Here is a 15,444-nt window from a genome sequence, read left to right as displayed (position 1 = left end):
CAAGGCATTGTTACTGGGTATTCTACGGATAATGGACAAGGCCCTGTGCTTGAAGTTTGGAGGTAAATCTTGTAGTTCTTACTGTTTGTCATGTGGTGCTGTTGTTTTTTGGTTTTCTTTGTATTTGAGTTTCTACGTAAACTAACTTTAAAAATAAGAGACTTGGGACAGAGAGATAGTCCATTTGGTAAGGCACTGGCTCTGCGATCAGCTGACCTCAGTTTGATCTTTCGTATCCCATATGATCTCCTAAGCATCTTCAGCAGTGATCCCTAACACAGACCCAGGACTAATCCGTGAGCACTTCGGACTGTGACACAGATTCAACCTCCTAGAAACAAAAGCTTTTTTTAAAAGAAAAATTACAGTCTTTTAAACTAATAAATGCCATACAGAGCTTAGCATTGTAATGTATTTTACTCTCAATTTATTCACTTTCATGGAAAAATAAGGAGATTAATATCATATAATAAGAGTATGAATGAAGTACTAATTCTGCATGATATTTGTGCTAAAGAAAAGTTTTTAGGTTTCATGATTTGTGACAGAATCTCTGAACCACAAGTGTATTCAGAACCTTGCTGTTCATTAATGGAAGGGAAAGTTAAAGAGGTACCATTACAATAAGATTTCTGAAACTTCTTAAGAAAATAACAAAATACTAGTGTAAGACTTGTATTTTACTTTTAGTGTGGTAATTCTGGAGGACTGCTGAACTAGAACAGTGTAAAATGTGGCATTCCCTGCCACAGAGGCTGGTTGGAATTGGGGGGATGGGTGGTGGGAGGAATAATGGGACCCGTGGTTGTGGAGAATGGGCACTGGTGGAGAGATAGGTACTACATCATTGTATAAATGAAATCTAAGCACAATAATTTGTAAGTCTACAACTGTGCCTCAAGATGTTTAACTAATAAAAATTAAAAAATATATGAAACAACTAGGGAAAAATGTGGCATTCTTTTGTGTGCTCCTGAAGTTTCATTATATGAAACCTAGATATCCATTATACTATCATAACTTCCAATTTCCATTAGCAGATCTTATGTTGAGTGTGAAAATAACATGTTGTAAAATGAGTGAAGGGAGTAAACATGAACTTAGTTTAGTTAACTTCATTTCGTAAACTTAAAAATCTCAGTGTATTTAAATACCACCTGTCTATGGACAGTTTTCCTCTTTTTTGACCCCAATTTTTGAATTTTCTTTCCCTCCTCTCAGTTTAACTCACCTTGATAACTCGATTCTGTGATGGGTTGAGCAGACACAGAGAAGTCGATTCCAGAGGAAGTGGTTGGTGTTTGGTTATTTGGGGGCCGGACCTACTTCAGAACCATAACCATTTCTCTAGATGAGTTCCTGTAAGCTTGGGGGGCAGAGCCATTTTGTTCTGTGTATGACATGGAGTCATAGGACTGCAGGCCAGAAAGGAGAGTTCCCAGACCTCCTTGATGATTGTAATACACCTGGCTTCGGTCCTGGTAGGGAAGTGACAGACTTTGACTCTGATATGGATACCGAGACGGTGTTCTCTCAACAAGTCTGGCAGAAAGTGATGGGTACACAGACACCGTGTTGTAGGTATCTAGGGTTCTCTCATAGCGAGCTGCCTTAGACATGGAAGAGACAGCGGTGTCTTGGTCAACGACAGTCACAGAAAAGTCTCCCATAGAAGACTTCTCTTCAGCATTTCCTGAATTATCCCATTCCAAAACACTAGTATAGGAAGAAGCTGAGGTGGATATATGACTCTGGTTTAAACACTCCAGATAGCATTGTTGTGCTGAAATGTTGGTAAAGTTAGACACTACCCATCAGTGGTTGAAAAGAGGTGCCAGAGGCTGAGGGCAGGAGCCAAGCAGAACTACCAGCTGGAGCAGATTCTCTGGCGTAGTTGCAGACACTTCCTGTTAGGGAAGCTGCATCGTTCACCACGGGAAGGGAATGCTGCCGAGTATGTGAAGTTCCAATTACAGATAAAGGTAAAGGTAAAGGCCCTCCCGTTGATCATCGATTTGCTCGAGCGGGCCCAGTAACGTCTCCATTGGAGACTTTGTTGTTACTGTGTCTGGCATATCGAATACTCTCGGTAGCTTGCCGGGCTCTCCGAGAGGGGCGGAGGAATCGAACTCGGGTCGGCCATGTTGGCCGCGTGTAAGGCGAACGCCCTACCCGCTGTGCTATCGCTCCAACCCAATTACAGATGGATTTTGAAAATTTTCTGTAAGGAACAATAGGATGATGAAAAAAATCTGTGAGACTTATAATCTCCTTCAATGCTCAGAGGAACAATATGAACTTAAAATTTAAGCCATCGAGATGCTTCTAATACCAACAGTCAATTGAGTTTCCAAAATTTCAACAATTTGGGGTGATTCAGAGCCTGGAACCTTTTGGCACTTTGTATATTTGATATCGTGCTCCCAAATAAACACAGAACTCTAGAAGGACCAGGTGATCGTGTCTGTAATTGGATTTCTTGCTTACAGATAGTTTCTCCTTACCCCAGCAATGCCTGAAGCTTGCTCTCCTATTGACACATATGTTATTTCCTATAAGGGAAGCTTTTCCAAACTAGGAAGTCTAAGAGAATGGGTAACTTTCTCTGGACAAGAAGAAACCTGAGGGCCAGAAATGACAAAGCGACTTCATGTTTTCCAATCATTTTTATTGGGCGTGGTAAGGAGTAGATTTTGGACCAATAACTGACAGTGATCTTGGGCTCTTTCTGGCTCTACACTCTGGAGTGACCCCTTATAACATTCAGAAGAGTGTATGCAGTGACAGAGATTCAACTAGATTGGCTATGTACAAGGCAAGTGCCTCATCCCCTCTCCAGTACTATCTCTCTGTCGCTTATGAATTTCCAAGTTACGGAACCTAAGAATGTGGACTTTTTTCCAGGACTCTGCATGACCTCTACATTGCAGAAACCGTTAGGAAGATACCTTACTTTAATATAGGCATTTGGGGTCTTTACAACTATTACAATTGTAATCATCAGGTTTCCATTTGACTTGTGCAATGAATATCTGTTACTTACGGTTCACTTATGACTTAATCTTGTTGATGCATTGAAGGTTACCCTCATTTTTGATCCACTTCAAAAATGACTACTTGAGTTTTTCCCAAGAAATGTTTTTGGAAGGAAAACTTTATTGAAACTCTGTGACTTAAGTTGTTTATCTAAAATGTAGTTACTAATAACTCTAAGAATAATAATGCATACATGAATATAATTTTTACATTTCATATGGTTTACATAGGAGGAAGTATAAAGAAAACGTAATGAAAAATATGTATCACAGAACTGAAAAAGAAGTATATAGATATCAATGAAATCTGGGCTCTGTAGCAAGGAGCATAGTACAGTAAGTTATTGAGAGCAGACCCAAGCGTAAGCCCTGAATAACAGTGGATGTGGTCTCAAACAAAACCAAATAAAACAGTCCAATAAGGTTATTAATAAATTGTTCCACATATACAATATGAAAAGTATATTCTATTTTAGAAAAATATGCTAGCCAAAAAATGGAATAGAAGGTGATTTTTGAGTGCACACTGTACCAGTCCATCAAACAGAAAAGATTTACCAGTAACTACATAACAAAAAGAAAATAGGAATAAACGTGATTGTATTTCATAGTCAAGAAATGTTTTAAATGAGTAAAATACAGAAAAAAACTTTGTAGTTACAAAAAAAATTATTCTCAACAATACCTTTGAATTATTAACCAGCAAACAACACCTGTTAAAATGGCATAGGATTTCACTTTATCAAACAAGAAACACAAAGACAATTTAAAAAGTGATCATAAAATATTACAAATTTACTTTCAACACCTAGATTAGAATTATCTTTAGCAGTCAGGAAAAAGTTCTTCTCAATGTTTAATAAATGAGCACCAAAATCCAATAAAATATCTTTAATGTAGGAAAACTCAGAATTCACAAATATGACAAAAATGTGTAATTAGACATGTGAGACTTGATTTTTCTATGTCCTCTTAGGATCTAAAAACAGAAGTTGACTATTATCAAAATACTCTCATATTAGGAAGAAAAAATTACATGAAATAACATTTGTAAAGATGACAAGCAGCTTTAACCTGGAACCTACTTACCACACAAATGAATCAATTCTCCTGATTCAAGTTAGAATAAACCATTTTTTAAAAATTTTAACAGGCTGACTGTACGTGTACTTAAAAACCAGAACGTAATAAAAACATTGAAGATTTATTGTCTTCAAACCCCCTAGATAACCACTATTAGCTATATATGGGAAGCATCATCTCTAAAGCGTGTTTATATTCCAAATTGTCAAGTACGAAGTACTGTGTTCTAAGAGATAATAAGGAAAAAAGCCAGCAAGGATGGCTTTCTGATAAACTGCTTTTCCTACTGGTACTCTAATCAAGGCATAGTATACTTTCTAGTCCTGGCATTTTTTGAAGTAAATTGCTTTGACTTGTTCTCAGTGTATTCATCTCAGCATATTTAATATATATTCTTTCTTTTTTGATTTTAAATCTTTGGTTCTCTTCAACATTCTGTCCAAATGTTTTCCCCTTCCTTGATAATCGCCGTCCATATTCTTTCTTTCTTTCTTTCCTATTTTATTCTCCCTCATATCGTCTTGGTTCTATTGGTCAATGTTTGAAGAAAGTGATCCCAAACTTTCTTACCTTTGAGGGCTTGCCTCTCTACCGCTCAGCACTCCACATTTTCCCCATGTCCCATATTTTCTTATTACCTGGTTTAAATAGAAAACTCAAAGATAAATGATTATTACTATGTAATAGCACTATATTTAAACTACTGAAGTATAAATACAAGTGGAGAGACCATTACAGAGAAAACATGCTAGTATATATTAACAGTTTTCCACAGCATCTACATTTTGTGTTTCTGTCAAAATACTGTCTCTGATTTATATTTTTTCAATGGATATTATGTAAAATTCTCTATTAAAAACAAAAAGAAACACAGAGAATCAACATTCATACATATATATGTGTATTTGAGCTTGTAAATATTTCTAAAATATAATGTTATCAATGAGGAAAAGCACTTTGTATATGAGAGAACGAAAGCTAATGTCAAAAATCACACAGCAAATGTCCAAGTCAAGCTAAAATGAGGCTTATAAAATTCTACTTGAATACTTTCTTTCATTACTACATGTTGTTTTTACTTGACTGCTAAGTTTAGGGAGGATATATCTAATAAAAAGCGTTGAAATGTATTATTCTTTACCTGCCATGGTCAGAGAAGAGGAAATACCGATGAAAGGTAGACGAGAAGAGGAGACGGTACGAGAGTACGTCTGAACACTGAAGCGGCTTAAGACCGCAAGTGTTCAGTACAGATGACTGCTCACTGGTGATTCGTCATTGGTCACTCGTCACTTGCCATGATGATTCAAATTTGTTTACAAACAACTACATGGGACCCCCAAGATTCTACCAGTTGGTGGTTGGTTTGGTGGGAGAATGATGTCATAAAGTAGGCAGTTTAAAGGTAGAGGCTAGCCAATCAGGAGGTCAGAATCCCAAGAAGAAGACCGGATTGGATAGAGAGCGGGGTAGAATGAAGCAGGCTAGGGAGATGGAATCCTACAAGACGGTTATAACAGTTTCACCTTCGTCAGACTCTTGTGTTAGAAAAATGCTCCCATGATACTCAAGAGCTTAGCTATTTCATTAACACATCAAGAAAATTACGAAATAATCGTTTATATTGCACTGTTAAAGAAACAACATTTGGTATTACTAGTATATTTTATATAACGTTTAAAGCACAGCGGGTAGGGCATTTGCAATGCAGGAGGCCAATCCTGAATCTGATTCCTCTGCCCGGCAAGCTACCCAGAGTATCTTGTCCATATAGCAAAAGCTTGGCAAGCTAGCCATGACGTATTCGATAGGCCAAAACCAGTGGCAACAAGTCTCACAATTTCTTGTAAGATGTTACTGGTTCCCGCTTGAGCAAATTGATGCATCGCGGGAGCATAGTGCTACAGTGCTATGATTGAAAAAAAATGGTGGTTTCTTTCAATATGACAACATTTACTATGATAAGTTGTAGATGAATCGAGATGTGTTAAAATGTAAATATAAAGGTAAAGGTAAATGCCCTCCCGTTGATCGTCGATTTGCTCGAGCGGGCCCAGTAACGTCTCCATTGGAGACTTTGTTGTTACTGTGTTTGGCATATCGAATACTCTCGGTAGCTTGCCAGGCTCTCCGAGAGGGGCGGAGGAATCGAACTCGGGTCGGCCATGTTGGCCGCTTGTAAGGCGAACGCCCTACCGCTTGTAAATGCACAGGTGTCTTATTTGTACAAAACAAACAGTTGTTCTCAGTTTAAAACTGTAGAAGATAAAGAAAAACGTATGCTCATTTGTGTCAAAATTTTAGAATCTGAAAGAAAAATTTAAAATTCAAATTACGTGATCAAAAAACAAGTAAAACCAACAAATTCTGGGAATTAATATGATAGGCAATGTATGAATGTTTTTAATAAATTAGTGCTGTGAAATAAATCAGTATTTAGCTAGTAAACTTGTATAGAAAAATAAGCATAAACCATGATCATATAATCTGTATTGAAAGAAGTGTAAATGACTAGTAAACACAAGAGCAATTTCCTTTTTAAAATTTTTTTTTGTTTCATTAGTGAAACACCATGAGGTACAGCTGTAGACTTACAAGTTGTTGTGCTTGGGTTTCAGTAATACAATGATCGGGTACCCATCCCAGCACCAGTGCCCATTCTCCACTCTAAACAATCCCAGTATCCCTCCCAACACCCATCCCCATCCCACCCTGCCTCTTTGGTAGGGCACTCCCTTTTGTTCTGTCTCTCCCTTTGGGTGCTGTGGTCTGCAGAAGAGACATTGGGTGGCAATCCTGTTCGGGCCTTAGACTACTTTCAGCAGGCATCTCCCTTCCTGGGCAGATCTTCCCAGCACCCTTTATTGGGTGCTCCCTTCTCTATCTGCGCTGCCTTTACCCTTAGAGAATGCAGCTGGCCTCTAAGCCATGGAGTGAACAACCTGATATTTATCACAGCTGTTCTTGGTTGTTAGTCTCTTATTTTGTTACTTTATGTTACCCAGATGAATGCAACCTTTCTATGTCTGTCCCTCTCTTTCTGACTCATTTCGCTTAGCATACTATTTTCCATGTAGTACCACACAAGAGCAATTTTCAAGCTCACTAGTAGACAAAGAGCACAAATTAACATGAGAAATTAAAATTTCCCCACAAATTACAAATATTTAAAAATCAGGTAATATCTTTTCCTAAAGATGATCAATATATCCTAGATATATCAAAGAATCTAAGAAAAAGTATGCCATGAATGTATAAAATATATTCAGATAATTTATTTGATTGGACCCCAGACTTAGTATAGGGATTAAAGCAATTACCATGCACACAGTCAACCCAAATTAATGGCTGGCTCCACCAGGAATGACCCTTGAGCACAGAGTCAGAAGTCCCAAGCACCACATACTATGGCCCCAATACCCCACAAAAGCAGAAATATAATTTATTACTATAAAATACAAATGTATTATAAAGTCCATTATAAAATGCATTATAATTTTTTAAAATGTATCACAATGTACAGATTTCTATACCACACATATCACTACTTAGACAATGTAAGTAAATACTATTAAAAAACCATCTTCTTGGTCAATAGCAAACTATCTAATAATTTTGGGGGCTTTCAAAAATTATACAGGAATTAGCACCCTTAACCTCTATGTTACTCAAGTATGAGTTATATGTTTTTCTTTTCTTCCTTTTTTGTGGTGAAGGGAGCGCACCCATATGTGCTCCGGGCTCACTTTTGACTCTGTATGCAGAGATCACTTCTGGAAGGCTCAGGATTCTGGGGATTGAACTCAGATTCGCTGCATACAAACCCTCTACAAATTGCACTAACTATGTGGCCCATATGTTTCTTTTTAAATAACATTTTAATAAAACATTTTAAATAAATTTTTTAAAAAACATTTTTAATGAAACATTTCATTAAAAAGATTAATGTAGAGAAATACTCTTTTAATGATTAAAGTAAATTTAAAAATTAGAATAATACTTGGTAAAGCATAGGAACACAGCAGAAATATATGATGAAATATATGATGGTATATATCTTATTTGTAAATTTGTAACTGTAACACATTGTCCTTTTCCATTTCAAGGATGAGATGAATCCATATAGTAGATTCGTTCACTCACAATACTGTATTCTCTCCTGGATGCTTTTTAAAACTACTTGCCAATGTGCCTGTTTCTAAACTTTTTGAGCAATATAGCCCTGTTTGCTATTGTTAGATCTTTCTCTTGTTTTATTTTTACTTTATGTTCCAATCTTAATAGTATCACCATCTACTCAGTCAACCTAGCTAAACCCTAAGGTTTCTTCCACTTTCTCCTGCACAAGTTTCTGCTTTCTGACAAAAGGGAGGACCTCGAAATGCTGACATAAATCTAATAACCAGGGCCGCAGGAGATAGTGTAGTGCTTATAGCACTTGTCTCACATGCTCTCAATTTGACTCCCAGCACCACCTGATTGCCAGAGTATCAAAGACTGTATAGCCTCAGAGGACACCAAGCACCATGGACACGTTTTCTGAGAATTGCCTGTGGGGCCCCCACACCTCCTGAGCATTGCTTTAGAGACTCTCTCAGCAACCAAAAAATATATAATGTCAGAGAAACATGTACTTGTCTTAAATAGGGACCCTCACTTTTGGTGAGTTTCACAAGGAAATATTGCATGAAAACGTAAATCAAAGATCAGGGGAGACAGTGTAAATCATGTGAGTACAGATCATATATTTGGTGAAATGTGTTAAGATTCAGATGCCCTACTCTTCGCACCAGGGATATTCCTTCAAAAACACCCCCATTTTACTGGAAGGGTGCTAGAACATTATATGACTGAAACTCAATTATGAGCAACCTTGTAACTGTGTATCTCTTGGTGATTCTAATTATTAAAGTAATTTTTTTAAATTCACCCATCAAAGTTACCTTTTTACCACTAAATGGGAAAGATACTTTCTAATACTTACCTCACCAAAAGCTCAACAGAGTGTGACGATTGCCAAAAAATGTCCTCCCTTGCATTTTTGTCATGATACTTATTAATACTTAACTCTTCGTTTTTTTCCCTCTTCTCATGCCAAATCTTTAGTCTCCCTTGCAAGCTCCTCAAACATTATCCATTCAACATTGTTGCTCTTTGCCACTGCTTCTCTTGACTTCTTGTCCATGAACTGATTCTGAAACATAACATACCTGAAATTACAGTACTCATGCCAGAGACAAGCATTGATGTATCTTTCGGTTTAGCATTCTTCAAGCTATTGGCACACAGGTGAGTAACAATTTTTTTTCCTACTGAGAACACAAAAATAGATATGCTGGTTTTCAAAGTTCTATCAATAGTCTGAGCTACCAATTAAGGATATATATTTTTAAATTTTTATTGAATATCTGTGAGATAGACCATTACAAACTATTCATAATTTGCTTCCTGTCATACAACGATCCAACATGCTTCTCTCCACTAGTGTAAATTTCCCACCACCAATGTCCCTGGTTCCCTACAACATCCCCCAACACCCTACCCCACCCCCAGCCTGTCTCTATGGCAGGCTCTTTAAATTCTTTCTCTCTCCTTTTAATTTTTTGCATTATTGTTCTCATACAGGTACTAAGAGGTCATCATGTTTGTTCAAGGAATTTAGTATTTTTATTGGGGGTGTCACATCCGGCGATGCTCAGGAGTTATTTCTGGCTCTGCACTCAGGAATTACTCCTGGCGGAGCTCAGGGAACCATATGGGATGCTGATATTCGAACCCGGGTCTGCCGCATGTAAGGCAAACATCCTACCCACTGTGCTATCGCTTCAGCCCCGGAATTGAGTATTTTTATCAGGAAGGTAAGGCTGGAGTTGCTTTGAGGTATGGACATGACTGCTGCGGCTTCCATAAGTACAGGGCAGTGAGGGTGGGCTGCCCATCCTGACTCAGAGAAAGCCTGGAGATTTCAGTCACAAAACCCGCATATCCGAAATTTCAGCTGTTATATTTCAGTGAAATCCATCCTGAGTCAATGTAAAGAGACTAGGGCATGGTGGAGATTTTGGTTTGTGGGAGCAAGTGGCTGCCCTGAGTTCTGGTTGCGTGGGCAACAAACTAACCTGCCGCCCTCCGATTTACCCTAGTATGTTCTGCCCTGTGCAGGTCCAAGGTTAACTGTGACTTTTGATCTCTTTCAAGATTTATTTATGGGTCACTTATGCAAGACCTATACATTAGCTTGTATAGCTGAGCCAGGGGTGGTTTGTGAACATGACTCCCACATATCTTTTGGGAGTTTAATTTCTTGGGAAACTTAGTCCTAAGGTGTTGGGATCCAGCCAGAGGCACAGTGGAAATCTGGGGTTATCAGGCAGCATGATGGCACCATTAGACTGTAGATGCACTCACCTCGAGGGTGCAGGTTGACTTCCTGGAGGCACTGCACCCCCAGACTAACAAATATTCATTGAATTAATGAACGAATAATCAACATTTTCAAAATATGTCACTTTATTGCATTTTAGAAGGGTAACTTCTAACAGGGAAATCACTTTCATGGTATAATCAAGACCTCCGGTTCATTCTTAACATATTTAATAAAAGCTACACATTTTGGAAATTCATACAAAGAAATTCTTTATATTATCTGTCTTCATAATCTACTTGTAAATTACTCAGATATCACCGTTTATACCACTGTTCTTAGCATAGAAATTTACAGATAGAAAATGTTTAGTAAAAATTCATTTTGGGGGCTGGAGCAATAAACAGGGTGTAGGACGTTTGCGTTGCACGCAACCAAACTAAGTTCGATTCCCAGCATCCCATACGGTCCCTCGAGTACCGCCAGGAGTAATTCCTGAGTGCATGAACCAGGAATAACTCCTGAGCATCGCAGGGTGTGACCCAAAAAGAAAAAAATTCATTTTGGCACTTCTGTTGAATATAGTACTGGAAGTACTTGCAATAGGAGTTATATAAAAAAAGATATTAAGGGCAGTCATGTAGGAAAAGTAGAAATCAGGCTCTCACTATTCACAGAAGATGTGATACTATATTTAGAGTATTCTAAACCCTCTACCAAAAAACTCCTAGAAACAATAGATTTATATGGTAAATTTGCAGGCTATAAAATCAATACCCAAAAGTCTATGGCTTTTCTATATGCAAATAATGAGAGAGAAGAAAGTGACATGAAGAAAGCAACCCATTCACAGTCATGCCTCAGAAAATCAAGTATCTCAGAATCACCTCAACTAAGGAAGTGAAGGACCTATACAACAGAAAATAAGAGGACACGAAGAAATGGAAACATATCTCCTGCTTATGTATTGAGAGAATTAACATTGTCAAAATGACAATACTCCCCAAAGCATTGTACAAATTCAATGTGATCCCTATAAAGATACCCATAATATGCTTCAAAGAAGTTTATCAATCACTCCTGAAATTCATATGGAACAACAAACGCCCACGAATAGCTAAAGCAATTCTTGGGAAAAAGACGATGGGAGGCCTCACCTTCCCCAACCTCAAACTCTACTACAAAGCGATAATAATTAAAACAGCATGGTACTGGAACAAAGGCAGAGCCGCCGACCAATGGAACATCATTGAATATACTGACACACACCTTCAAATATATGTTCATCTAATCTTTGATAAGGGAGCAATAAATGTGAAGTGGAGCAAGAAAGACTTCTTTAACAAACGGTGCTGGAAAAACTGGACAGCGACATGCAATAAAATGGGCTCAAACCTCTACCTAACAGCAAGCACAAAAGTCAGATGAAAATGGGTCAAAGACCTCAACATCAGAACAGAATTCATCAGGTACATTGAAGACAAGGTGGGCAAAACCCTCCACGACATTGAAGCTAAAGGTATCTTCAAAGATAACATGCCACTGGCCAAAAAAGTGAAAACAGAGATGAACAAAGGAGACTATCTTAAATTAAGTAGCTTCTGCACCTCAAAAGAAACAGTGACCAGAATAGAAAGACAATCTACAGAATGGGAAAGGATATTCACCCAATGCCTATGTAATAAGGGGTTGATATCAATGATATACAAGGCTCTGGTTGAACTCTACAAGAAGAAATCATGCAACCCCATCAGAAAATGGGATGATGAAATGAACAGTAACTTTCTCAAAGAAGATACCAAATGGCCAAAAGGCACATGAAAAATGCTCTTCATCACTAATCATCAGGGAAATGCAGGTACAACCAACAAAGAGATATCACGTCACACCACTGAAACTGACCCACATCCAAAAGAACAAAAGCTACCGGTGTTGCCGTGGATGTGGGGAAAAAGGGACTCTCCTTCACTGCTGGTGGAAATGCGGACAGGTTCAGCCGTTTTGGAAAACAGTATGAACGGTTCTCCGAATACTAGAAATTGAGCTCTCATTTGACCCAGCAATATCACTCCTGGAAATATAGCCTGGAGAGGCAAAAAAGTACAGCCGAAATGACATATGCACTTGTATGTTCATTGCTGCACTGTTCACAATAGCCAAAATCTGGGGAAAAAAACCCCTAGTGCCCAAGAACAGATGACTTGTTAATGACACTTTGTTTCATCTACACAGTGGAATTCTATGCAGCTGTTAGAAAATAAGAAGTCATGAAATTTGCATAAAGTGGATCAACATAGTAAGTGAAATGAGTCAGAAAGATATGGACAGACATCGAAAGATTGTACTCATCTGTGGAATATAAAGTAACAGAATAAGAGACTAATACCCAAGAATAGAGTGATAAGGACTAGGAGGTTTGCTCCAGGCCTTGGAAGCCGACATCACATGCTGGGGGGAAAGGCAGCTCAGATAGAGGCCAGAACACCAACTAAAGGGTATTTGGAGGACCCGCTCTGGGTGGGAGATGCATGCCAAAAGTAGGCCATAGAGCCATTCTTTCTGCCCCACCAAGATCACGATTTGACCCCCACAAGAGGCTATCCGGCACGACCACAGCACCAGAGGCACGTGGATCCAATTCGGAACCCAGAGGCTTTTGGCAGAAAAGTGACTAAACTATGCATTAAGCTACGGCACCATTCTCCCTCAGGTGGGAAAGGGTATTTGTCGCTTCTGCCTTTCTCCCCCCTGGCGGCACGATGCCCACCACCTCAGAGATTATTGGACAGCCAGGTATGAGCTAGGGTGACAGGGCAACTACGGCCTCGTGGGATTGGGGGTGAGGGGTAAAACCAGCCCATTCGTCCTGCCAGCCAAGACCATGAGTTGCCCACCACGAGTGGCTCTCTGGCATGCCATGGCCCCAGAGAACAAAAGAGAATGCCCTGCCACAAAGGCATGTTTGGGGGCATGGTGGGAGGAATACTGGTATCATGCACCAGTTACATCTCCATTCGTCCTAGCCCTGAGATTTTAGCAAGTGCCACATTGGAGGTTTTTTCACGGTCAGGGAAATGAGATACTTCATTGTTACTGGGTTTTGGCATATAGAACACACCACGGGTAACTTGCCAGTCTCTGCCATGTAGGCAAGATACGCTTGGTAACCTGCCATGTTCTCCGAGAAAGAGAACTGGACAATATGAGTTGTTATCTTATCAACAAGATCCAGTATCTGGATCTTGGCCATTGATGGGATTACATGGCTCCAGAGGCAGTCCGTGGGTGTAACACTTAGCTACTGGAAGATGGGGGATCTGGATGGAGGAGGCCCATTCATGGTCCGAGCAGTCTTGAATATCTCAGCCCCGTGTCCCGCACACCTGGGTTCCTCTGTCAGTTCCTTCATGCATGAGGATCCTTCAAGTGTGGTGAGAGTGGTCTTAAGCATAACTATGGCTGGTTGCAGAGATCTTCAGCTGCCAGGTCTCTGCTCGGGGTGGTGAGGGAAACTCAACCCACCCCCTCCAAGGGGCCCCAGTGAGGAAAGCCAGGTGCGGCATCAGGAGACTGCCATTTCAGAGATATTTGGACTTAAATTTTGATCGAAAAGTACACATCATTCAAACAGTTGTATGTGCTTAGTAATAAAATATTACACACATGTTCAATCACCTAAGAAAGCTCATTCTGCTCAGAGAACTAGATTTTTAATTACAGGTCTGTTTTGCCCACGTGGAATGACTGAGAATCACTATGAGTAGATATAAAACTCACTATACATACAAAGATGCACACAGGTTACTTTGAGTCATCTGTGTTGTTAATGTGTCTGGGCCATTAAATTACATTGAGACCCTTTTTCTGTCCTTTACAGGAGCCTCATGAGTCTCACCTTCCCTTCAAGTTGAACTTGTAATAAAGTGGAATGAAATCATCAATATGCTTCTCACCTCTTCCTTCAGGAGAAAAATCCTACTTACTTTCAAGGTGGTCAAGGTGCGGACAACGTCATCCACCGTTTTCTGGAGATGTACACGGGACCGATGTGAGAATAGCAAAAGGCTCCAGTTTAATTTTCTTAATGAAGATTTCAGGGAAGAGCATTAAACAACACTGATTCTCCATCTTCCAAAAGGATTATTTTGCAAAACTGATGCCCTGGGTATGGTAAAAGATAATATGTTAAAAACCATACTTTTCCTTCTGGGACATTAATGTTCTAAATTTATCACTTCAAGCTGCTTTGAAATACCTTCCTAGATTGGGAATCACTGTCTGCCATAGTAGTGAGTAAGGACAACACTCAAAGAAATCAGAAGAGAAAAATAGGGGAAAAAATCAGCTCTTATACTCAGTTTGGCAACACATATACTAAAATTGAAATGATATAGAGATTAGCATGATCCTTACACAGAGATGACAGGCCAACTTGTAAAGTGTTCCATATTTTTGTTGCATTAAGAATTAACAGGGCTACTTTAAGCTAAGACAAGCCCCACAAGTACTCCAAATTTCGACATAAAGATAGCAAAAATCCCCATCACAATGATCTCTCTCAATGTCAATGGACTAAATGCACCAATTCAGAGGCACAGGATGGCAGGATGAAATAGAAAACTGAACCCAACATTCTGCTGCCTGGAAGAAACACATCTGAATAATCAAAGCAACCATGGGCTCAAAGTCAAAGGCTAGAAAATGATTCTTCAAGAAAAGAACACCTCCAAAAAGCTGCAGTGGCAATACTAGTATCAGACCACATGGACTTCATGCTAAAGGTTATAAGAGACAGTGAAGGTCATTTCTTAATGATCATGGGATCTGTACATCAGAAAGAACTCACCCTCCTCAATGTATATGCTCCTAATGACAGATCAGCAAAATACGTAAAAACAACTTCTAATAGACTTAAAGAAAAACATTGATAGCAACACAATGCTAGATGGAGATTTCAACAGT

General features: G+C 39.0%; 1 pseudogene; it reads left to right on the top strand.

Moving 5' to 3' along the window:
* The first annotated feature begins 14,839 nt into the window (after window positions 1-14,839).
* LOC130016133 (uncharacterized) lies at window positions 14,840-14,936 on the top strand (annotated as a pseudogene).
* The last annotated feature ends 508 nt before the right edge of the window (window positions 14,937-15,444 follow it).

Source organism: Sorex fumeus, unplaced genomic scaffold (assembly GCF_029834395.1).
Source record: "Sorex fumeus unplaced genomic scaffold, SorFum_2.1 ptg000146l, whole genome shotgun sequence".
In the NCBI taxonomy this organism is placed as follows: domain Eukaryota; kingdom Metazoa; phylum Chordata; class Mammalia; order Eulipotyphla; family Soricidae; genus Sorex; species Sorex fumeus.
This window is presented reverse-complemented; position numbering and strand designations above follow the sequence as displayed.